Here is a 24,302-nt window from a genome sequence, read left to right as displayed (position 1 = left end):
AGTACACTGGCACCTTGGTTCTCGAATCCGTTCTGGAAGTCCATTCAAAAACCAAGGCATGGCTTCCGATTAGCTGCCGGAGCTTCCTGCACTCAGTTGGAAGCTGCAGACGCTGCAGAAGCTGTGTCAGCCATTCGGCTTCCAAAAAACATTTGCAAACCAGAAAAAGAAGAAGAAGAAAAAAAAGAAGAGGAGGAGAAGTTTGGATTTGATATCCCGCTTTATCACTACCCGAAGGAGTCTCAAGGAGCCTAACAATCTCCTTGCCCTTCCTCCCCCACAACAAACACTCTGTGAAGTGAGTGAGGCTGAGAGACTTCAGAGAAGTGTGACTAGCCCAAGGTCACCCAGCAGCTGCATGTGGAGGAGCGGGGAAGCGAACCCAGTTCACCAGATTACGAGTCCACTGCTCTTAGCCACTACACCACACTGGCTCTCTATTCCAGGTTTGTGGCATTCAGGAGCCAAAACGTTCAAGTCACAAGGCGTTCCAGAACCAAGGTATGACTGTAACTGGTACTCAGAAACATTTCTTGCCTCTCACCAGACATAGCCATCCAAGCTGGGAACTATCACTGCCTTCTGCAAGACTTAGTTCCATGGCATGACTGTGTGCTGCTTGAATAAGTCCTTTAATGCACTTGTCCGAAATCTTCCAACCTCCAACTTTATCGGACATCCCCCCACTTCTAGCCTTATGAGAGAGGGAAGAAAACTTTTATCTATCCACTTTCTCACAAGCAAAAAAAAGCCCTAGATGTGGCAACCTTTCTTTAAAGATAAAGGTAAAGGTACCCCTGCCCGTACGGGCCAGTCGTGTCTGACTCTAGGGTTGTGCGCCCATCTCACTTAAGAGGCTGGGGGCCAGCGCTGTCCGGAGACACTTCCGGGTCATGTTGACAAAGCTGCTCTGGTGAGCCAGCACCAACGCAGCACACGGAAACGCCATTTACCTTCCCTCTATAAAGCGGTACCTATTTATCTACTTGCACTTAGGGGTGCTTTCAAACTGCTAGGTGGGCAGGAGCTGGGACCGAAAGACGGGAGCTCAGCCCACCGCGGGGATTTGAACCGCTGACCATACGATCGGCAAGTCCTAGGCACTGAGGTTTTACCCACAGTGCCACCCACGTCCCTCAACCTTTCTTTGCAGGAGAGGAAATATAAGTGGTCTATAAATTAAGTAAGTGACAATTATAATAATAGTAGCCGTAGCAATTATGAAGATGCAGCTTTTGAAAGGAGGTGGGTGGAACGCATAGGAGATCCAGGTCGCGCAGGTGAGAATTTTAATGAGACTTGGGTGTTGGTGCCTAATTCAGCTGTTCCTCCTGCTCCACCTTCCTGCAAGGCACTGGCAATGGTTCCTCCCTGGAAGTGTCAAGCTCTGCCCAAATGATGCCAAGGTGTGAATGCTGCTGCCACTACTGTCCAAGGCCGGTGCAGCCATTAGGTGGGGGTGAGACTTCCGCTTCAGGCGGCGGAAGCTCCCAAGACAGCATCCCCATGGATGCAATGCCTGCCCTGCTACCTCCATCACTGGTGGAGAAGCAGCACCAGCACCAGTGCCAATTATGGGTGATTTCCAGCAAGATCTCACCGAAATCATGTGATATCTCACCTGGAATCAACACCAATGCCAGCACCCATGTGTGCCTCAGCTGGTGATGGCTGGCTTGTGCAATGGCCCTGTCATCCAGAAAACCCAAGGGGCCAGAAGAAGCAATACAGTGTAACTTGCACTGGAATTGTTTTCAGATAAAGAGCTGGGATTTTTATTAAAAAAAAAAAATTAGGGTAAGCAAATAAAGTTATACCAAAGCAGAAGTCACATCCCCTTGCCACGGGGGGAGAAAACAGATTGGGAGCCCACCTTATTTTTGTGACTGCAAGTTGCTTTAAATTGTTTTTTAATATTTGGTTTTAATTGTTGTAACCTGTTCTGTGACCTTAGGGTGAAGGGAGGGTAATCAATCAATCAATCAATCAATCAATCAATCAATGATAAAAATCATAATAATTATTGAAGCTTTTTCCTCAACATTTCCCAAACCATTTAAAATCAAAGGACAGAAAGAGCAACATTTGCTTTGTATTCATTTATTGAATAGATGTGTATGTTCGCACCTTGGGCAAATTAGCCTGAGCAGCTCACAGAAATTCGACAAAAATATTTTACAGACATAGATAAGCTGCGTTAAGAAGAGCGCAGCAGCAAACCCTCTGGATAAAATTCCAATTAAATTTTAAATATTAGCCTAAATGTGCTTCTGAAACAGAGCAACGCAGGGGGAACGGCTTACAAAAAATGTCTATTAGGAGAAAGGCGCACTAAATTGCTGGGAAGTTTACATCACTTTTTTTAAAAAAATAATAATGAACAGATGCAGAAATGCTTAATGGTTAGTGTGAGACTAGGACCTGAGAGAAGAAGGTTGAAATCCCCACTCAGCCATGAAGTTTATGGGTGCGACTTTGGGCCAGTCACTGCCTCTCAGCCTAAACTACCTCACAGGGGTGTTGTGACTGATTCAGTGAGGAGGGTGAGAACCATGTGTGCCACCTTGAGCCCCGTAGAGGAAAAAGTGGGATAAAAAATGCAATAAATAAATGAATGAATGGAGAGAATTCCACATTGACACATTAATCTATCTTGACCCACAGTTAATGGCCAGGATGAAGTTTTGACTGAGAAATTTCTTACCGTATTTTTTGCTCTATAAGACTCACTTTTTCCCTCCTAAAAGGTAAGGGGAAATGTGTGTGCATCTTATGGAGTGAATGCAGGCTGCGCAGCTATCCCAGACGCCAGAACAGCAAGAGGGATTGCTGCTTTCACTGCACAGCGATCCCTCTTACTGTCCTGGCTTCTGAGATTCAGAATATTTTTTTCCTTGTATTCCTCCTCCAAAAACTAGGTGCTTCTCGTGGTCTGGTGCGTCTTATAGAGCGAAAAATGCGGTAACTAGCCCACTCTTAGGTTGTCATGGTTGCCTTAAAAATGATCTTGGGGACAATCTCTCTCCCGCCCCCCAACAGCTCTCACAGCAGTCAAATAAAGACAACTAACCATGCCCCCTCAACTCTCTCACTGTCAAGGAAAAATAGTAAATGAATAGGAAAAAAATGTTGTTGTGGGCTTTGGGTACATGTTTGTCATTGATCAAGATGTGCTCCCATTCCCTCTGGTCACTCTTTCTTGTCTCCAACTTTGGGGACTTTATACCTTCTTCCCCAGACCTCTTTCTCCCTCTTGGCTGGGAATGACATCCTCAAGACTGCTTCTGTCCCACATCGACATCTGTGGGAACGTGATGTGACGGAGAATCTCATATCACCAGCAGGTTGCTAGCCTTGATGAGCGGGGGGCAGCTAGTCTATTACAGTCGTACCTTGGAAGTTGGACACAATCTGTTCCAAAACCTTCACAAACCAAAGTGTGGCTTCTGATTGGCTACAGGAAGCTCCTGCAGCCAATCAGAAACCCCGGAAGCCCTGTCAGACATTTGGCTTCCAAAAATAGTTCGCAAACCGGAACAGTCACTTCCGGGTTTGCGATGTCCAGGAGCCAAAATGTGCAGGAACTAAGCCATTCAATTTCCAAGGTATGACTGTATTTGAAAATGTGACTCTTGAGTAACTAAGTAAATAATCCACAATATGTGATTTTACTCCTTGGGACAGGAATGAACAACCCCTGAAGACCCCCTGCAAGATTACAATAGCTACTCCCACTTCTCAGTACCTTTGGGGACAAACAATGTCCATTAGGCAGTACAGCTGCAGACAGAAGGCGATCTAAGCTTTTCTAGATACGTGAAGTCTTTGTGGTCCAAAGAATGGAAGGCCTACAATGCATTCTGAAGAGGAAATGAGCAGCATCACCAGCTATTAAAGGGCTGTAGTTCAGTGGCAGAGCATCTGCCTCGCATACAGAAGGTCACAGGTTCAATCCCTGTCATCTCCAGGTAGGGCTGAGAGAGGATCCTGCAGGCAGTCCTGGAGAAGCTGCTGTCAGTCAGTGTAGACAATACTGAGGTAGCTGGGCAGGTGGATCTGCTGAGTATTAGGCAGCTTTCTCCCTTTCTATTTAGGGATGTGTTTCAAGTCAGACCCAGTAAATTCCCTTAATGGCAAGCGAGACTCCCTCTTCCTTGTCTTCACTTGGCCTAGGTTCTGGGAGAAACCCTGCTGCAGGCTTGTATTTAGGAGCCTACCAGTGAATTGTATAGACCCAGTTAATCACCCAGTTGCCCTAGGAGCACCTGTGTGGTGTCTGAACTCTGCAATCAGAGTTCAACAGACAACACCAAAAAAAATAAGATACCCACACCCTCAATTAGTAGAAGCTTAGAGGGATGTCCTGAATCTTGCTGAAATCAACTGAAACACAGTCTTGTGTCATAATTTAGCCAGACATAATTATAATTACCACTCAACATTGCTGCAACAGGAGCCAGGGCATGTGCTGAGTTTTCCCACATCAGCCACTAGGTGTCCTCATAGGTACACATATAAACGCCAGGAGAGGGGATAACCTCTGAGCTAGGAATCCCATAGCAATAGCAATTCGACTCCTTACTGAAGGATGTCAAAGTCCTGGTACCTCCTGGGCTCAGAGCATGGGGAAGGGGTCCTTTAGGTCCATCAGCAAACAAAAGAAGAAGAAGGAGGAGGAGGAGGAGGAGGAGGAGGAGGAGGAGAAGAAGCCAGCTTAAGCAATGCACAGATGTCTTCAGAGACAAAGAAGCATTGGTGAAACAGACAATTGGTCTACCTAGCTCAATACAGGCTACACTGACTAGCAGTGGCTCTTCAGGATTTTAGGCAAGATTCTCTCTCAGCCTTACCTGGAGATGTCGGGGGTTAAACCTGGGATGTTCTGCCTGCAAAGTACCTAGATGTGCATAGGATGAGATCGCTGGGGTTGAATCAGGAGCCTTCTGCATGCCTAGCCTGTGCTCCCTGCAAAAGTAGGGGCCTTCACCAAGAGGGACCCGCAACGTGGACACCCTTTTGAAAGCATTTGCAATTGGATTGGTTTCAGTCAGCTAAATCTGAAGGGCTGTGACAAGAGGCAAGGGTTAAGGCACCCTGGGTTGGGAATCCACCTTTTTTTCCCCCTGCTCCTCCGCTCCTGTGCATTTAGTAGTAGCTTGACATGCAGACTTTGAGTTTTCTGCAGGCTTCAAGGAGCTTACAGGAGCAAAAAGAGAGAGTAAGGAAGTTGTCCCGTTAGGGCAAATGAGGCACTGCCCCACCACTCTGCCTTCAGCCAGCCCCCATCTGCCTGTCTTCTGACTTACAAGCAGTCCAAGATATGCAATTGGCTGGCTGCCTCCTCTTCCTCCGTTGCTCTGTTGTCTTTGCAAAACTCAGCAGGGAGGAGGAAGGCGGCAACACACCATACATTTAAAGCAGTCTCCTACCACTGTGAAAGGGACGTGGGTAGCACTGTAGGTTAAACCACAGAGCCTAGGGCTTGCCGATCAGAAGGTCGGCGGTTTGAATCCCCACAACGGGGTAAGCTCCCGTTGCTCGGTCCCTGCTCCTGCCAACCTAGCAGTTCAAAAGCACGTCAAAGTGCAAGTAGATAAATAGGTACCACTCCAGCAGGAAGGTAAATGGTGTTTCCGTGTGCTGCTCTGGTTTCCCTGGAAGCGGCTTAGTCATGCTGGCCACATGACCTGGAAGCTGTACGCCGGCTCCCTTGGCCAATAAAGCGAGATGAGCGCCGCAACCCCAGAGTTCTCCGCAACTGGACCTAACGTTCAGGGGTCCCTTTACCTTTATTACCACGCTCAACAGCCATAGTCAAAGCTTCCTCCAAAGAATCATGTGAGCTGTAGTTTGTTAAGAGTGTTGGGTGTTGCTAGAAGGCCCCTGTTCCCCTCTCAGAACTACAGCTCCCAGAGCTGTATCACAATCATGTCATTTTCCCAGGAAACTCTGGGAATTACAGTGGTACCTTGGGTTACAGATGCTTCAGGTTACAGATGCTTCAGGTTACAGACACTTCAGGTTACAGACTCCGCTAACCCACAAATAAGAGCTTTGCTTCAGGATGAGAACAGAAATTGCGTGGCGGCGGCATGGCAGCAGCGGGAGGCCCCATTAGTTAAAGTGGTACCTCACGTTAAGAACAGTTTCAGGTTAAGAACGAAACTTCAGAACGAATTAAGTTCTTAACCAGAGGTACCACTGTATAGCTCTGGAATGGGGGGGGGGGAGGTCTCCTAAAAACTCTCCGCACCCTTAACATGCTACATCTCCCAGAATTCTGTGGGGGAAGCATGGCTGCTTAAAGTGGTATCATAGTGCTTTAAACGAAGGGTGTGAATGTGCCCTTAGTTGACTGTGCCTGCCATTGGCTCTGGCGCCACCTGTTGTTGGTCCACCCTACCAGTCTCAAGGGGCACCAGCCACCACTGCGAAAAGAAAAGATGGCAATCTTGAGTGTGCGCTTGGCCCGGTCATGGATGCTCATTCGAATAAGCAGAGCACTGCTGGATCTTGTCCAGCATTTTGTTCTTGCAGTGGATGAACACATGGCTACTGAAAGCCCGCAAACAGGGCATGAGCGCATTGGTGCATAGGTCTTCTTCTTCTTTTTTCATAATATTCTTTATTGGTTTTCATTTGCACACTCCACATACACATATTGTATTACATTTCACATTTACACCTGTTCCCCAGAGCTGACTTCCCTCCTTCCCTCTTCTGGCCTTTTATATCACATCTAACTTTTTTGCATTGTCTTCATTCGTTTTGTATATTATTGTTCTTCTTTCGTATTTGTCCATAGAGTGTCTACAGTCAAATAAATCCTCCTGTATGTACTATTCTTATTGTCTGTCTATATTCATTTACAACTACCACTGGTTACATGGATCACATTGTCCATTTTACTTTTTGTTATTTTCTTTATCCAGAAATTTCCTTTGTATTTCACAGTATGTTTATTTCCTGTTCTACTGGTTTCACTATTTCACCTTATCCTTCCTATGTATGACATAAAATTTTCCCATTCTTTTTGAAATGTTTCATCACCCTGTTGTCGAATTTTCCCTGTTAAACTAACTATTTCTGCATATTCCATTACCTTCTGTTGCCATTCTTCTACTGTTGGTACTTGCTGTTGTTTCCAAAGCATTGGTGCATAGGTCTTCAACCAGTGGGTTGGGACTCATAGGTGGGTCGCAGCACCGCTGTTGCCACCATGTTGCATTTTAACTCAGGCTGGCAAGGCCAAAGGAGCACTACATGTGTGTCTGCACTGGGACGTGTTCTTCTGATGAGATGCTCATTTTATCTGTTTCCACAAGTGCTCCAATGTGGCAGGGGGAAGGCAAGAGCCCTTTTAAAAAAATAATATACAGTGGTACCTGTATAATATACATATACATATAATATACATACGCTTCAGGTTACATACGCTTCAGGTTACACACTCTGCTAACCCATAAATAGTACTTCAGGTTAAGAACTTTGCTTCAGGATAAGTACAGAAATCGTGCTCTGGCGGCGTGGCAGCAGCAGGAGGCCCCATTAGCTAAAGTGGTGTTTCAGGTTAAGAACAGTTTCAGGTTAAGTACGGACCTCCAGAAGGAATTAAGTACTTAACCCAAGGTACCACTGTACATGTCTCTGTCCAATTATATACTCGTGTCTTCTGCTACATTGCAGGACGGCTTTTCATTTCGTAGCGGTGATGCTATGGCAACACTGTGCAGATCCCTCTGCTAATTGCCCTTTTAGGATTAATAGTGTGCACTATGAACTATAAATCAAAAGTGCAGCTTGGGAGGCAGAGGTGGGTCTTGTGCCTGGACCAGGTGAAGATCACTGTACCAGAACATCCCATAAAACTGTCTTGGTTTGCTTTTTTCGGAGCCTGCTCAGATATCCGGTGAAATCTGTGCAAGTTTAATTTCACCCAGTGGTGCAAACCATGGGGATCTTTCCCCCACCCCCTGTCCACTTTATAAATGAGACATCTATATGTTTAAGCATGGGGTGGGGTGGGAGGGAATCAAAAGGAACTTTTTAATGCTTCTGCTCCTCTCATATGAAAGGGAGTGTGTGTCCGCTGAACCCTTCAGGGTGGAGAATGACATGTTTGCCAACATATGTTTGCCAGATGTTTGCCAAGTGTGCAGCACAAAGGGTCCCTCCTGGTTGTTCAGTTTGCCATATGTCACCAGGGTAATGTTTTACCTTTTTATGATGGGGCCTGAAATATGCAAATATTTTCTTAGAAATTTGCAAATATGTAAATACCACAAAGACCAGGGAAAGGGAAACATCCCTGAGTCTCTTCTGTTACAAGACTGCACTAGTCTCCATGCCTCTATAAGGAAATCAGGAATGCAGAGAGAGAACAGCTCAAGAAAACATCAGCTCATTTGCTCAACCAGAATAGCCACCCTTGGATTTACAGCAGCGGTCAAGAAGCTCTGGCCTGCAGGCCAAATCCGGCCCTCCAGGCCTCTCAGTTTGACCCACAGGCCTCTTCTCAGGCCACACTCCTCAAGAGTGCTGCTCTGCACTCCTCCTTGACTGTCTTTGCCTTGTTGAAACATGCCATTGAATAATGCTTCCATACCCTCCAACATTCCTCAAATGAAAATAGGGACATTTGCATCTGAGGAAGGTTGGAGGATATGCAAGTTGTTTTTGGTTGGGGGGAAAGTGGGGGTGTGGAAATACACGCACACACACTCTATACATGCTCAGAGGCACTACTGCCACCTCTTCATTACTTCGCACATCATGGGGCAGGACCCCTGTGCTGGACACCAGCCCTCCTTCCCTCCCCCCCCCCTCATCATGCCAGCCACTCAAGACTTACCCAGTGCTGTTGCTGGCTCCAATCTGCACTGTGGCCCTTTTAAACCCAGACCCGCCATTGATTTGATCCCGGAATGTCCTGCTTTCCCTTGAGATGTCCTATTTTCATCAGAGAAATGTCGGAGGGTATGGAGTTATGCAGCTTCCAAGCCAAGGAGATAAGTAACCATACAACATTCAGAAGACATCTTAAGGTGCCCTGTATAGGGCAGATTTTAAATGCTTAATGTTTTATTGTGTTTTTATATGTGTCAGAAGCCACCCAGAGTGGCTGGGGCAACCCAGTCAGATGGGTGGGGTACAAATATTATTATTGTGGAATAGGACGTCCCTATTTTCATCAGAAGAATTTTGGAAGGTATGCAAGCCCATCTCTCTCTCTCTCTCTCTCTCTCTCTCTCTCCCAGTAGTGACCTGATGAATGACATCATTAGGCTGCGCCACCAAGCTCAGAGCCAGCCACCATGTTGTGAGGGGTAGAGTGGCAAGATCTGTGCAGATCAGATCTGAAGCACCTACCTCGGAGAAGGCAGAGGGGGGCAAACTTTCCTGTTTTACAAAAACATTTTTAACTGACCGAGGGCTTCTGGTGTTATGTTTATATTGTCCCAAATCTGTATTTGGGTTCTGCTAGCTCCCCCCCCCCTCATAATCTGGTTTGTTCTGTGCATTGAAAACCTTTATTGTGCATTACTTGTAAGCCTACACAAGAGTCCCTTTGTGACCTAGGAAGTAAATAAATAGACTCCAGCTGCTGGGAACCCACTTGATGGGATGAATGTTCTATGGAACTTGGCTGGTCTGCTCTTCTTATACGCAGAAAAGGCACTGAATTAATAACAACTCTTCAGCTGTTTTTCCCCCCTACCAGTCAGTCAGTAATTCTAGAAATCTGCCCCAGCTTTTGATCTTTCATTTACACCCACTGAGGCCTGTCCCAAGCAGAGCTCAAAATCATCACACATCTAGGGATATGATGGATTCTGCAGACCATTCTTGATGGCTTTCTCAGATGTGTTTCCTATCTACACAGGAGCTCTTATGGCCAGGGCTGAGTCCACAGTGTGATGCAGTGACAATCATCATCATCATCTAATGCTATTCTAGGCTGCATCAACAGAAGTATAGTGTCCAGATCAGGAGAAGTAATAGAACCACTCTATTCTGCCTTGGTCAGAGCACACCTGGAATACTGTGTCCAGTACTGGACACCACCGTTTAACAAGGATAGTGACAAGCTGGAAGGTGTGCAGAGGAAAGTGACTAAGATGATCAAGGGTCTGGAAACCAAGCCGTATGAGGAACGGTTGAGGGAGTTGAGTATGTTTGCCTAGGATAAGTGGAGACTGAGAGGAGGTATGATAGCCATCTTCAAATATCTGAAGGGTTGTCACATGGAAGATGGAGCAAGCTTGTTTTCTTCTGCTCCATAGTGTAGAACCCAACCCAATGGCTTCAAGTTACAAGAAAGGAGATTCCACCAGGAAGAACCTCCTGAAGATAAGAGATATTCAACAGTGGAGCAGATGCCCTTGGAAGGTGTTGGACTTTCTCTTTGCCCCACACTTGCTTTGCCACAGCAAAGGCAAGCTCCCAACCTATGTGTTCCCAAGGTAATGTGTAGTTCCCCCTTGCAAGGGCTAGGTGACAGTGTGACTGAACAACCTTCCAAAGCTCTGTTTGGGGGTTCAGGATCACCACCCACCACCTTGGAACTCTGCAGAATGGTGCAAATCCTGAGATCTCACTGTTTCAGATCAGAAATCTCTCATCATCATAGTTGGGTGAGTTCTCAGGATCAGGTGGATGTGATGTTGTTTGGTGTGCAGAACAAAGGGGCTTGTTGGTGGATGATTTGTTTGGGGGTGCATTATAAAGGGTAGGTAGATATTTCCCTCTGACACAGACGTTTAGCCGTGGTTACATTGCAGGTAACATTTGCTTCCTGGAATCCCTATATGAAAAATGATTAGATCTATCCTCAGGCTTACTGGAACAACGTGACCAAGATGAGATGAAAGAGAGATGTCTTTTGAGCTTAATCTTTTATTGCACACTCCGATGTCCTTGGCCAAGTCCCTTAATCCTTGCATCCCATGGGAACCTAACTCTCTCGCACCTGACCTCTGCTACTTACTGTGCTTTTGTGAGCACACCCTCCCTTATCTTGGCACACACCCATGTGGGGAATGAAGTCTTGGTACGGCATGCAAGGTTGCTGGGTTTTCTGCATGAACACCAAAACATGGGTGGGACGAAGTGGGAAAGGGGGGCGGGCATGCAAAATGGATTGTCTTGACTGATGTTGCCAGAAGGTTGAGGGCACTGAAGGTGGAATCCTAGAGCTCTGGAGCCATGTGAGACTTTTGCACCAGGCAGAGCTTCCTGTTTCCTTTCACAACAACACACCTTTACTAGTTTGCTAAGCAGCTATCTACTTAAAATACTTAATAGACGAAAGGGAACCAGAGATTACCTTAAAAGTGGCTGCCATAAAATTAAGGAGAAAGGCTTTGAATGAATCTAACAGCCAATGTCTTAATATGTTTTAAATTAGTGGTTAAGGTTTTGACTTATATATTTTAGCTGTTTTATATCTGAATTATTTATCGTGTATCAGTTCATAGGGCATGATTTTTGATCTATTTATATCTGTCTGCTCTCTGCTGTTGTATATGCTTGCACTCTGGTCAGTGACCGAAATAAATTGATTCATTCATTGAGCAGCTACTCAAAACACCGTAGGGCAAAAGCTCAGTAGCAAAGCATTTGCTATGTATGCCTGAATGGCCCAGTATACCTGAAGAAGCATCTCCACCCCCATCATTCTGCCCGGACGCTGAGGTCCAGTGCTGAGGGCCTTCTGGCGGTTCCCTCATTGCAAGAAGCAAAGCTACAGGGAACCAGGCAGAGGGCCTTCTCGGTAGTGGCGCCCGCCCTGTGGAACGCCCTCCCACCACGTCAAAGAGATAAACAACTATCTGACATTCAGAAGACATCTTAAGGCAGCCCTGTTCAGGGAAGTTTTTAATGTGTGACATCTTAGTGTATTTTTGGTGTTTGTGGAAGCCGCCCAGAGTGGCTGGGGAAACCCAGCCAGATGGGCAGGGTACAAATAATAAATTGTTGTTGTTGTTGTTGTATGCAGAAGGCCCCATGTTCAAGCGCTGGCATCTCCAGGTTAGGGCTGGTAGAGACCCCCGCTTGAAACCCGGGACAGTCTCTGCCTGTCAGTGTAGGCAAAAGTAAGGTAGATGGGCCAATGTTCTTCTGGCTCAGCATAAGGCGGCTTCCTGTGGTTCTGTGTCTCAAGGGAAGGGATTTAGCTCAGCAGCAGAGCCTTTGCTTCGTGTGCAGAAGGTCCTTGGTTCAGTCCAGCAGCATCCCCATGTAAGGCTGGGAGGAGTGAAGGTCATGGCCAGGGATACATTGTAATGTTAGAGCAGAGGGATGGTGTACTGATTGCGCTCACTGCATTGCATTTATGTGCGGTACAATCACATCTCGTGCAGGGGTTATAGCCTGAGGTTGGTGCATATCCGTAAAAACATGCATACCTGAACCACTTCCTTGGAACTCCCCCGCATGACCTTTCTGGAGCCATGCACTCAGTGGGCTTTGCCTCCACCCAAGCAAGGCAAAGAGCTTTTACCAAGCTCTGTGATGCTCTTGCAAGGTCTTGCGGGGCCATCTGCAATCTCGCAAGAGCATCCAGAGCCCATGAAAAAGCATTCCAGAGCCCAATAAGCAAGATGGAGAACTTAAAAGTTCTTTCTGCACCGGGAAAATCCTGCACAAAAAGAGTTTTTAAGCTCTCCACCTTTAATTCATGTGATTTCAGCTGGCTGGTCTTCAACTACATAAAACTGAAATTGCACATGTATCAGGGCTGCCAACCCTGAGGGAGGTAAAGGTAAATCCCACCCTGCTCAAGATGTGACACATGCCCATGAACTTAGGAGGCAGCCCCCTCAAATATTTTATTGGGGGGGCGAAGGGACCTCAGCCCCAAAAAATGGCTCCTATGACATGTACCACTATTTTGACAGGGCACCTGGTTGAGTGGGGTGGGGAGGCCATGAAAGATTTTGAAGGAACAGGTTGGGTGGTGGCATGCCTCCCTGCAGCTCCTTGCTCTCTATACATGCTCTTGTGCCTTGGGAACAAGTCTGGAAACAGGAGCGGAGTGGTTTAAAAACTGTTGAAGAATCCATCTCTTCAGATGTTCACATCAGAGAGCAGAGACAGCGAACAGCACTCATCAAATGGATGACAGTCCTGCAGGGATTAAACAAACATGGTGTCTAAAATGCTGTGAAATAAGTGTGGGGGGGTAAGCGTGCTTGCGGAGAGCTACAGAAACTGTTGCCAGCTCTTTTCCCAGGAGTTCTTCATTAGCCTCTAGGCTTTGAAGCACTTTTGAGATTCCCTTTGATTCCTTATATGGGAGAAGATCTTTCCAAGCTTGGCTAGAGCAGCATTCCACCTGAAGCATTCTGGCTGGAGGAGAGGAGCAGAGCGGCTCAGCAGAATACCGTTCTAGCTGCAACCAAAGGAAAGATGGCCAAAGACCCACCTATATTTTCCCCACCCCACTCTGATGCTACCTTGTGCTTCCTGTAAAGTCTACTAAAAATATTGCAAAGTATCAGCGCTGTCTTTAGCATATGCACCACCGGGGTGCAAAGATCCGCCCAGTGCCCTGAAATTTCGTGTGCATGGCGCCGTTGTGAATGACAAGCATTGTCGTTGAGTCTGACAAGCGCCGCCGTTGTGAATGACAAGTGCGACCGCTGGTGCGGCACATCTTTGGTAAATGAGTGCACAAAGTCAAAAGTCCTTTAGTGAGACAGTAGGTATACATTTCAGTAATACCTAGGTATACAGTGGTACCTCTGGTTATGTACTTATTTTGTTCCAGAGGTCCGTTCTTAACCTGAAACTGTTCTTAACCTGAAGCACCACTTTAGCTAATGGGGCCTCCCACTGCTGCCGCGCGATTTCTGTTCTCATCCTGAAGCAAAGTTCTTAACCTGAGGTACTATTTCTGGGTTAGCGGAGTCTGTAACCTGAACATAGCTGTCAACCTTCCCTTTTTTTGCGGGAAATTCCCTTATTCCAGTGCTGTTTCCCGCTGCTTCCTGCTGCTATCCTGGATCGTTAAGATATCCCGTAGACTGTCCCCAGGACAGGTGAGGCTGCTGATCCCTTATTTTCAAATCTGAAAGTTGACAGCTATGAGTTACAGCGTATGTAACCTGAAGCGCATGTAACCCAAGGTACCACTGTATATGTATTTTGTTTTCCTAGCTTGATCAAAAATATTTATTATTTCATAACATAATATATTATTTCATAAGAACTTAGGCGGCTTCAGCAGCGGGCACCTGGCGTCCCCCAAAATTCAGTGCCCGGGTGCCCCGCACCCCTTGCACCCCCGGGAAAAGACAGCCCTGCAAAGTATTTCTCCACAAATCTTTCTTAAGCAACCGGAAATTAAGATGAGTTTTGCAAGGGCTCACCTGCTAGAGCAAGCTGCTTAAGAGCTCAATTGCTACATTAACACTAGATAAGGAAAAGCAGATTCAGTTTGCATTGCCCAATCTTTCCCCAGCCCAAGGAAAGGACATGTCTAGTTCCCAGATCTTGCTTCACCTAGCTTGAGCCCCCAGCCGTGTAGGGATAACAATACCTTTCAGGGCTCTTGTAAGGATTACTGGGATAACACAGAGCAGAGCTTTGGGACACTTATAATCCCGAGAAGTCAGTAGAAAGGGTTGCGACAGAGAGGAGGCAAGCACACTTTGTATTCTTGAGCGCCACCTGCTGGCGTGCGGCCTATTGCTTCTCAAAGAGTCCGTCATGATCTACTCCAGGATGCGAAATTCACCAAAATTCAGCAGGCGTTCTGTGCCTATTGGGACGGTCGCACTTCTCTGCAACTGCCATCAAAAAGGAGATGTTGCTTCCCTTGGTGGGTGTCAGTTTTGAAAGCCTCTTTTTTGCCCCTGCAGGCCCAGTCTAGCAGAGGGTTAGCATGGAAGACAAAAACACAGCAAGGTGCCTTTCCCTGAGTTAGACCAATGTCCCATCAGGCTCTGAATTGTCTACAATGACTGGCAATGGCTCTCTGGGGTTTCAGACTGGGGTTTCTCCTAGCCCTGCCTGGAGATGCTACTGGTGACTGAATCTGGGAACTTCTCCTGCGCTCATCCTACTGCCCTGCTCCAGCCAGTCATCATTAGGAATGGGGGAAAGGCAAACTGAGCTAAATCCCACCTTCCAAAAAAATAATAATGTGTGAATCAAAAAACGTAGCCATCCTTTGAAAATTGTGGTTCTCTAAATTTTGCAGTGTGGTTCTCCAACCAAGCAATGTGTACAAAAATGCATATATGTGCAGATATATTAGTGAAAACATACTAAATGCATTAAACTAGGGAAAATTGCTATGCAAAATAAAAATAAAAATGTTTATGTGAGCCAAAATTGCATACAAAAATTGTGTACATTAGGAGAAAACTGCACAAAAATCCAGATGGATTTTCCTGAAGACTTTGCAAAATAATAACAATACCAATAATAATCGTCAAACTGATGTGGAAATGTGGAAATAAGTAGATTGAAAAAGTGAGAAACTGAGAGAAACCAAAGTTGACAGGTTTACTCATTCCTAGATGCAGCCACCCCTGAACATCTCCATTTTCTTCTTGCACCTGAGCTTTGAATGTAGCAGTGGCCTGTTAGAATCTGCTCAATGGTAGACAGAAACTGGAGGTGCCAATCAGCTGGAGTTATTTGCTTTTCCTATCAAAAGGGGGCTCCCCCTCCCAATGCTGGAGAACTGGGGAGGTCAGGTTGTTTTGAACTTCTTGAGCAAGAATGTAGGCTCCCGCCACCCAAAAAACACAAGTGCTTCCCTCTCTTCCCTTCTCCGCCTCCATGCACAAAATGCTAGTCCCAATTTTTCTCAAGACAGAGCTTTTCTCCCCTGCCAGGCCAGGCTCCAACTCTGGCTTGTTAGCTTTAACTGGAACAATTTCCTTTGAACCCGGCTTGAATTAATGTCACCATGGCAATGGGGGCAGGGGCTTTGTCTGTCCTGACCTGCCCTTCACCCCTCAGCAAGACATTTGGGGTAGGGGGGAGGAAAGGAAAATGGGAGGGAGGAGGATAGAACACCACTTTGTCCAAGCTCACCACCCAGCAGAGGAAAGTTTCCCCTGCTTCTGATGTTTGCCCAAAGTCCGACCTGCAATGGAAGACAGCTCTTCCTTGGGTCTGCTGAATACTTGGCTTTCCTTGCACTCAGGATGCTCTAAGCTGCCATTTGGCAAGTACAGTGGCTTAATGTTAGGACCATCCCTCTTCATAGGGGAATTTTGGAACTGCAGCTTTGGGAGAAGAATAGGGGGTGGCGCTGTGGGTTAAACCACAGAGCCTAGGGCTTGCTGACTGGAAGGTCGGCAGTTCGAATCCTCGCAACAGGGTGAGCTCCTGTTGTTCGGTCCCAGCTCCTGCCCACCTAGCAGTTCAAAAGCACGTCAAAGTGCAAGTAAATAAATAGGTACCACTCCGGTGGGAAGGTAAACGGCGTTTCTGTGCACTGCTCTGGTTTGCCAGAAGTGGCTTAGTCATGCTGGCCACATGACCCAGAAGCTGTACACCGGCTCCCTCGGCCAATAAAGCGAGATGAGTGCCACAACCCCAGAGTCGGCCACGACTGGACCTAATGGACCTTTACCGTTACCAACTCTCAGTACCCTCCATAGACTACAAGGGATGCGGGTGGTGCTGCGGTCTAAAACCCTGAGCCTCTTGGGCTTGCTGACCAGAAGGTTGACAGTTCAAATCCTTGCAATGATGATGAGCTTCCATTGCTCTGTCCCAGCTCCTGGCAACCTAGCAGATCAAAAGCATGCCAGTGTGAGTAGATAAATAGATACGGCTGCAGTGGGAAGGTAAACAGCATTTCCATGCGCTCTGGTTCAATCACAGTGTTGCGTTGCATCAGAAGTAATTTAGTCCTGTTGGCCACATCGCCCAGAAAGCTGTCTGTGAACAAACGCCGGCTCCCTCAGCCTGAAAGCGAGATGAGCGCCCCAACCCATAGTTGCCTTTGTCTGTACTTAACAGTCCAGAGGTCATTTACCTATTTACCTAATAGACTACAGCTCCCTGAATTCTTTTTTTGGGGGGAACCAAAAGTTTAAAGTGGTATCAGAGCACTTTAACTGTTTGGTGTGAATGTGATCCAAAGCGCCTCACGTTTTTCCAGCCCCCAACATCTGAAAGTGTGCTGTGCGCTTGAACAACCCCACCTATTCTCCTCCAACTCCAATCACACCTGCAACCCTCTGCATTAGGCTTCCCTTGACAAAGCTACAATTCCCAGAGCAGTTTAACAATCAATCTGTATTCACAGGGAACTCCAGGAATTCTCTCCCAACAACTCCTATCACCTTTAACAAACTACAGTTCCCAGAATCCTTTAGGGGAAGTCATGACTGTTTAAAGTGGCCTTATGGTGCTTTAGATGTATGGTGTGAATGGAGCCTTAGTTCACTTGCATGTACTTAATCTTGTCTATAGTGCAGCATCAAGACTTCATTCTCCTTAATGCCTCTCAGATTTGCACTAAAATGCCTCTCAGATTTGCAAAACTCAACACCCAGCACATGTACTTCCGTGACTTAAATCTCATTTCCCCTCTTTTGTACCTCAGAGCAGGCTGCAAAACATTCACAAGGAGTTTACAAAGCTCCCTCCAACCAGAGTCACTGCCTCCCATGCATTTGTGATTGCTGCAGCCTTTCCAAAAATGCCAGCCCTGCCCTCGCCTCCGGAGGAAGCAATCTTCGGATAAAGGGCTACTTCATCCCATCCCATCCATTGCTCCCACTCCCATCCCAGGCTTGCGTGACTTGATGGTCAGCCACAATACTCATTTATTTCCATGGCAGAGGAACCTCTTTGTAGCCAGACCTGAAGGTGGGTGGGGAGGAGGCCTTTCGGCTTTGCCTGCTGGGAAATTTCTTGGCACATCCAGCTCCCCTTGTTATCTCCTTGGGAGAGATTCTGAGCCTCCAGTTCTGGCAGACTTCCCCCTCCCCCCATCTAAGACATATTTCTCTTGGTGTCAAAAAGCTGGCCTCACTTGGGACTCAGCTATACAGCTGCAACGAAAATGTTTTAAGTGGGTTTCAAGTGCAATATACAATATGACACTATGTGGTGATGGTGAGCCTTATGGAAAATTCAATGTGTTTTTAAAAACGCTTTCAGAACTTTTTTTTTTATATGTGTGTAGATTCCACCTTGGTTATTCAGGGCATCCATTGCTTGGAAGGAAAGGGCTAGGTGCACAATTGCCACTGGCTTGAGGAGGGGGAAATGGAAACTTGGCACCTGACTGCTGGATCACAGAGCTAGAGGAGAGGGCTTCTGAGGCCAAAGGTGTGGGGAATCCAATGCAGGAACATCTGTAGCCTCTGCCTAATGCCCCCATTGAGGAAAAAGAGCCCATCATTTCTATAAATAGTGGGTTTCATTGTCAAATTGTTCTTGCCAACAAAATATTTTTCCCTCATAGTATTAGCTCTCATGGAAATCCCGTTATTATTATTATTATTATTATTATTATTATTATTATTATTAATTGAATTCATATACCCAAAGGTCTCAGGGTGGTTCACAGAAAAGATCAACATAAAAAACACAATATATATATAATCTAAATAAAAACAACAACCCAATAACACACCCCCCCCCAAAAAAAAGAGCCACATTTTAAAAGGGCATAGGATGTCAATCAGATTAACCAAAGGCCTGGTTAAAAAGGAATGTTTTTGCCTGGTGCCTAAAGATGTGTAATGAGAGTTAATAAGGAGACCCTTCACAATTCCCAGCATTCTATAGCAGAAAAGATTTATTGTTATGCCACTCTGGTACAATAATTGTATTTCAGTTCCTATTTAAAGGTGCATTTACATAATTCCACTTTCTGAAACCATATTGAGAAGGAAAGAGCCGTCATCCTTCAAAATCTGCCCTTCTCCCAAGTTTGCAGTGCAAGTCCAAAAATACTGGAGTGTGTATAAAACAACATTCATTAGTGAGAATAATGTGCACCGCAATGTAACATTGTATTATATTGGGGAAAATTTGCTCTGCAAAGATGGTTAGATTAAGCACAATTGCGTACAAAAGTGTGGGTATTGGGAGAAATTCACACTAAAGCACTCAGGAGGCCTTTTTTTTTAAAAAAAAAAAAAAAGCGCAAACTGATGTGGAAATGTGGAGAACTGAATTTACAATTGGAAAAGAGAGAGAGAGAGAACATTGTTGGAGCCACCCATCCCTAGATAAAACACATAGATTGATGCAAACTCTGCAAACCCTGCCCCCCACCCCCAGCTCTGGGAATACAATCAAGGCCTCCAAACTCAGAAATGAGCCAGGCTTTACCTCTGAGGTGCCTCCCCAAACAGCTGCTCCAAACCCCCTTCCTGTTCTCTCTCCCCCCCCCCCCCAGCCTCTGCAGCTGGATTAAGACAGCCTTCTCATTCCTGGTTAATGAGAAACTCCTGTACTTTGTCCCATGAGCTGGAGCGCCAGCCAGCATGCATGTGACTGTGTGGCAGGGCTGGGAGCTTTCGAAAGGAAGAGACGGAGGAGGGAGGGTGAAGCAGGCCTGAATTCACAAGGGGCTCGATCCCAGAGGTTAATCTGGAAACCTGCTTTCTCTGCTGAGGTTTACTGTATATGCCACCCAGTTATGAAACTGCCTTACTCTGTGTCATACCATTGGTCCTTCTAGCCCAGTGTTGTCTACACTGAGTGGGAGTGGCTCTCTGGGCTTTCAGACAGGGAGGATTCCCAGCCCCACCTGCAGATGCCGGGGATTGAACCTGGAGCCTTCTGCAGGCAAAGCAGGTGTTCTGCCACTGAGCTATGACCTTTCCTTCTGTCCTGACTTTTCCCAGCACCTGTAATGCTGCCACTTTTGCCAGTAGAGGTGGTTGAGAGGCCATATGTGGAGAAAGTAAGGCAATCCGACAGGTAAAGTGGTCCCAAGTTGTCAAGGGCTTTGTGCACTAATAGCAGCCCATTGAACTTGGCCCACCTGCAAAAGGGCAACCAGTGCAGATCTCTGAGCGCAGGTGTTGTACGCTGACAAGGCCTCGCTCCCATCATTCTGCAGTAACTGCAGCTTCCATGGAAGCGCCTGCAGTGATCCAGTTTTGAAATAACCAATGCATGAACTGCTGCAGACAAGCTTTCCCAGCCAGCTCATCTGCAGATTCTGCTGCTACTAATTTTGGGTGCTTGTAAAGCAAAGCCAAAATGGGGAAATACCAAGGAAGTGAGATGGTTGGAAGAAACTTGAGATTGCTTCAAAGCTGGGTGCAGGGAGATGATTGGAGCAAACTCAGGACTCAGCTACATTAGTCAAAAAAACTGTGTTTTGAATGCGTTATAAACATGCAACATCAGATGGTGCTGGAGAGCAAAAAAAAATTATTTGCAATTTTCCATAGCAAGATTTTTGTTGTTGTTGTTATAATGATTTAATTTCTGGCTTATTCATAGTGGGGTTTTTCCTGTGTGTAGATCCACCGTCAGTTACATCTATCTGAAAAGAAGTCATATTGAAAAGTAGCAGGAGAACATCCCAGCCCACTTTAGGCACAGACATTCAAGCACTGCCATTATGAGCTGTTCCATGAGTACAGTTATCTAAATGCAATTGGCTCATTGGTTAAAACCCAGGAGCTGAATTCATTCAGCCATTTGAAGAACGCCTCCTGACCTTCTCTTTGCAGGCCCCCCATCTCCCCCATCCAGGCAAGATGTGGAGAGTGGGGGAGAGATGAAGCAAGAGGCACCAGAGCTCATTGTAAAACCTTTGTGGGAACTTGTGAAACTGACCCTAAAATGCACAGCTGCATCCCATAAAGGAGGCTGTTAAAAGGCCAGCTTGTCTTGCAAGGACCCATCTGACTCACAATCTGGGGCTCAACCCATCAGGAAAAGTTGAATGGTTTAGGGTTTCAGTTGACAGCCAACTGATATAATAGTTTAGGGTTTTCGTTGACAGGGGGAAAGTTTTTCTCCCTCTCTCATAACACCAGAAGCTTGTGGACATCCCATGAAGCTGAATACTGGAAGTTTCAGGGCAGATGAAAGAAAACGCTTCTTCATGCAACACATAGTTAAACTATGGAACTGTCTCCCACAGGAGGCAAGGGGGGGCACCAACCTTGGATAGCTTTAAAAGAGGATTGGACAAATTCATGGAGGAGAAGGCTATCAACTGCTGCTAGCTAAGATGGCTAGGCTTTGCCTCCACTGCTTCTGAATACCAGTTCCCGGAAACCACAGTGAGAGAGAGTGCTTGTGAGTTTCCCACAGGCAACTGGTTGGCCACTGTAAGGATGCTGGACTAGACGGGCCATTGGCCTGACCCAGCAGGCTCTCCTTATGTTCTTAGTCTAGGATGGAGATGAGAAGACTCTGGATGGGACAGGTGGAAGGAAGGAAGAACAGAGGTAGCCCTCTCTTGAGAAACTGAGGCAGAGAACTGACAATGCACACGGAGGGTTGAATACACTTTTCTGTTTCATAAAGGACCTTGGAGGGGGGAAATGACTGAAAGAGGAAAATATTATTATTGCAAATCTTGCTGCTATTCCTGGCTGTTGGCCGAGGGGAGGATGGGGAGCGGAGGAGGTTAACCTGGCAGAAGCTGCTTTCCTGCCCTGGCCTTGTGTTTTATCAATCCCTCAACAGGAGCGTTGGCACCAAGGCCGGCGGAACAGTGATGAAGAGCTTTTGCGCTCCTCCAGGTCCAAAACGCCACATCAGCAGGAGCAGGAGGAGCAAGGGGGCCACGAGCCTCCAAGCCGCGTGGTGAATGTAATGAAGAACAGATTGTCTCCTGGCTGGATTCCAGAGCCCTCGCAGGCACAGTGAAGCAAAGTCCTTGGGATTGTGATAGAGATGGAGGAGTGCGGGGACTGGGTGTTATTTAGGGGATGAGTTGGGGAGGGGGAGAAGAGTCAGATATCAAGTTAGACTGGGCCTCAGGCAGAATTGGGGTTGGGAGGGGGCAGGAGCAGTGGAATATATCAGAAGAAGCCAGCGAGGATGAACGATTGCACAGAAACTTGCCTGCAGAGGGTTGCTTTTTTATATATAATCGCTGGCCTGCTGGATTCTTGGCAGCCCTCAACACAACTTATAACAGGGATATGAGGAGGGGGGTAGTAGAATATGGGAACTGTAAAGCAAACGCTCAGGCCTGGACCTGACTTAAATGGGTCCCACCTCCTTGCAGTGAGTTAGCAATGCAACAACTAGACTAAGGGACTTTTGGCTGGGAACTCTGGCTGAGTACACAGCATATATTTAAAACATTAAAGCACCCACAACCCAGAAAGAATCCTGCAAACTGTAGGTTGTTAATGCACACTTCACCCCAGTAGATGCACGTTACTTGGCCTGAGAAGTGCATCGTGAAATGGCAAAAACACTCAAGGATATGACAGAGGGCTGGTGAGGCTTGTGGCCTGGGGCGCGTTCTGAGGGCCAGATAGTGAGGCCTGGGCACATTAGGCCCCTGGGCCTGAGGTTTCCCATCCCTTGACTAGAAAGACCATTGCTGTGATCTACCAAAGTTTCCCCTATGTTCTTGGGTTGATAATACAATAAAGATGGTGATACCAGTCCTCACTAGACTTTAGAGGGTTTATAGTCTTGAAAGGAAGAGGAAAGTGGCAACTGATAGAGGAGATGAGGTCAAAAGGTGCAGGTAAGACAAGTGCATTTTGGGAATTGCTTTTCTTGTGTCAGCCATGGACAGCCCTTTGCTCACTTCTGTTCAATATTTCTGGATTCCAGCTCTGGGCTGCCTACATCGTGACAGTCTCCAAATGCAAGAGGTTCAGGCAAGGCCTCTGAGACATAGAGATCTATACATGAACACCTTCAAATGTTCTTGTGCTGATGGTGATCCCTGTTCCTTTGGAACTTAGAAGCCTGTTTTAATGAAGCCTCTGCTTGGCCACTGTCCACTTGATAGGAAAACTCCGGGAATGTTGACTCAGCATAGGCAGAAACGTGGACTGCTGCCTAGGAGACTAATGGGTGAGTGGTTCTTTCCCCTTGGTTACAAAAGAGCCAGACACGCAACCACCAGCGGCTAGGTCTTCTTCAATGGTTCCAAGTTGGCTGATGCCACACAACCTACAAGCTGATTCCTAGGTTGGTTGCCAACAGCACTTCCTTGCTGGTGGCTGACCTGTTCTGCCTCGAATAAATGTCCAAGCACTATATTCCAAGCACAATTCAAAGTGTTAGTGCTGACCTTTAAAGCCCTAAATGGCCTCGGCCCAGTATACCTAAAGGAGCATCTTCACCCTCATCGTTCTGCCCAGACACTGAGGTCCAGCGCTGAGAGCCTTCTGGCGGTTCCCTCGTTGCGTGAAGTGAAATTACAGGGAACCAGGCAGAGGGCCTTCTCGGTAGTGGCGCCCACCCTGTGGAATGCCCTCCCATCAGATGTCAAAAAAATAAACAACTATCTGACTTTTAGAAGACATGTGAAGGCAGCCCAGTTTAGGGAAGTTTTTAATATTTGAGGAATTGTATTTTAATATTTTGTTGGAAACCGCCCAGAGTGGCCTGGGGAAACCCAGCCAGATGGGCAGGGTATAAATAATATATTATTATTATTATTATTATTATTATTATTATTATTATTATTATGGTGAGGCATAGCACCTTGGACAGCTCTGTAGAGAGCTCTGCCTGGAGATCCCATATCAAGAGAGCACAGGTATTGTTTGAGCAGCTGTCAGCCTCAGACAGAGGCAGAAATGGAAGCAGCAGCTCTCTCTGTTACTAGCCCTGCCTTCAGAAACCCTGCCTTCAGAAGCATCTTCATTGAAAGGGGCTCCATCATCAGCAGGCGTTGATCCCAATGGCACAAAGGAGACGATGGTTGTACTAGGTCTTCTGAGCTGGAGTACATGGCATCAGAGGAGGGCTGTGTGAACTCCTATGGCCAGAGACGTTTTGTCACAATGGGCTCCTCTTGCAGAAGTACTTTTTGTTTCTATCAGTATGTCTGAGGACTGGCACTGAGGACAATTCCCTCTCCCACTCTGAGCTCCTAGGTTTATCCTTGAAGAATGGTGATCTGGTGGCAGAACCATCAACTGAATTCTGGTTGGCACTGCTATAGAACATCAACATAAGATGAACGTGCTGAATCAGGTCAATGCCCCATCTAGTCCCACACCCTGCTCCCCTGTTCTTACAGTAGCCAGCCAGATACCTGTAGGAAATCCTCAAGGGGAACCTAAGTGCAACAGTGCTCTCCCCTCCTGCCATTTCCAGCAACCAGAATTCAGAAGCATTACTGCCTCCAACCATGGAAGTAGAACATA

General features: G+C 46.6%; 2 long non-coding RNA genes across 2 annotated transcripts in view; both read right to left on the bottom strand.

The window, feature by feature from the left end:
- The window catches only part of LOC307203804, a 446,600-nt gene that overhangs the window by 70,452 nt on the left and 351,846 nt on the right, over nt 1-24,302 (bottom strand). The gene's annotated exons all lie outside the window — the stretch shown is intronic.
- Nucleotides 12,803-23,857, bottom strand: LOC307204400. Its single transcript, XR_013833678.1, has 2 exons — nt 23,635-23,857; nt 12,803-13,128 (listed from the first exon to the last, which is right to left on the bottom strand). It is a non-coding gene; the product is annotated as an uncharacterized lncRNA (long non-coding RNA).

The sequence above is a fragment of the Podarcis cretensis genome, assembly GCF_951804945.1.
Source record: "Podarcis cretensis genome assembly, chromosome: 15".
In the NCBI taxonomy this organism is placed as follows: Eukaryota; Metazoa; Chordata; class Lepidosauria; order Squamata; family Lacertidae; genus Podarcis; species Podarcis cretensis.
Note: the sequence above shows the minus strand (reverse complement) of the source record. Positions and strands in the feature narration are given on the sequence as shown.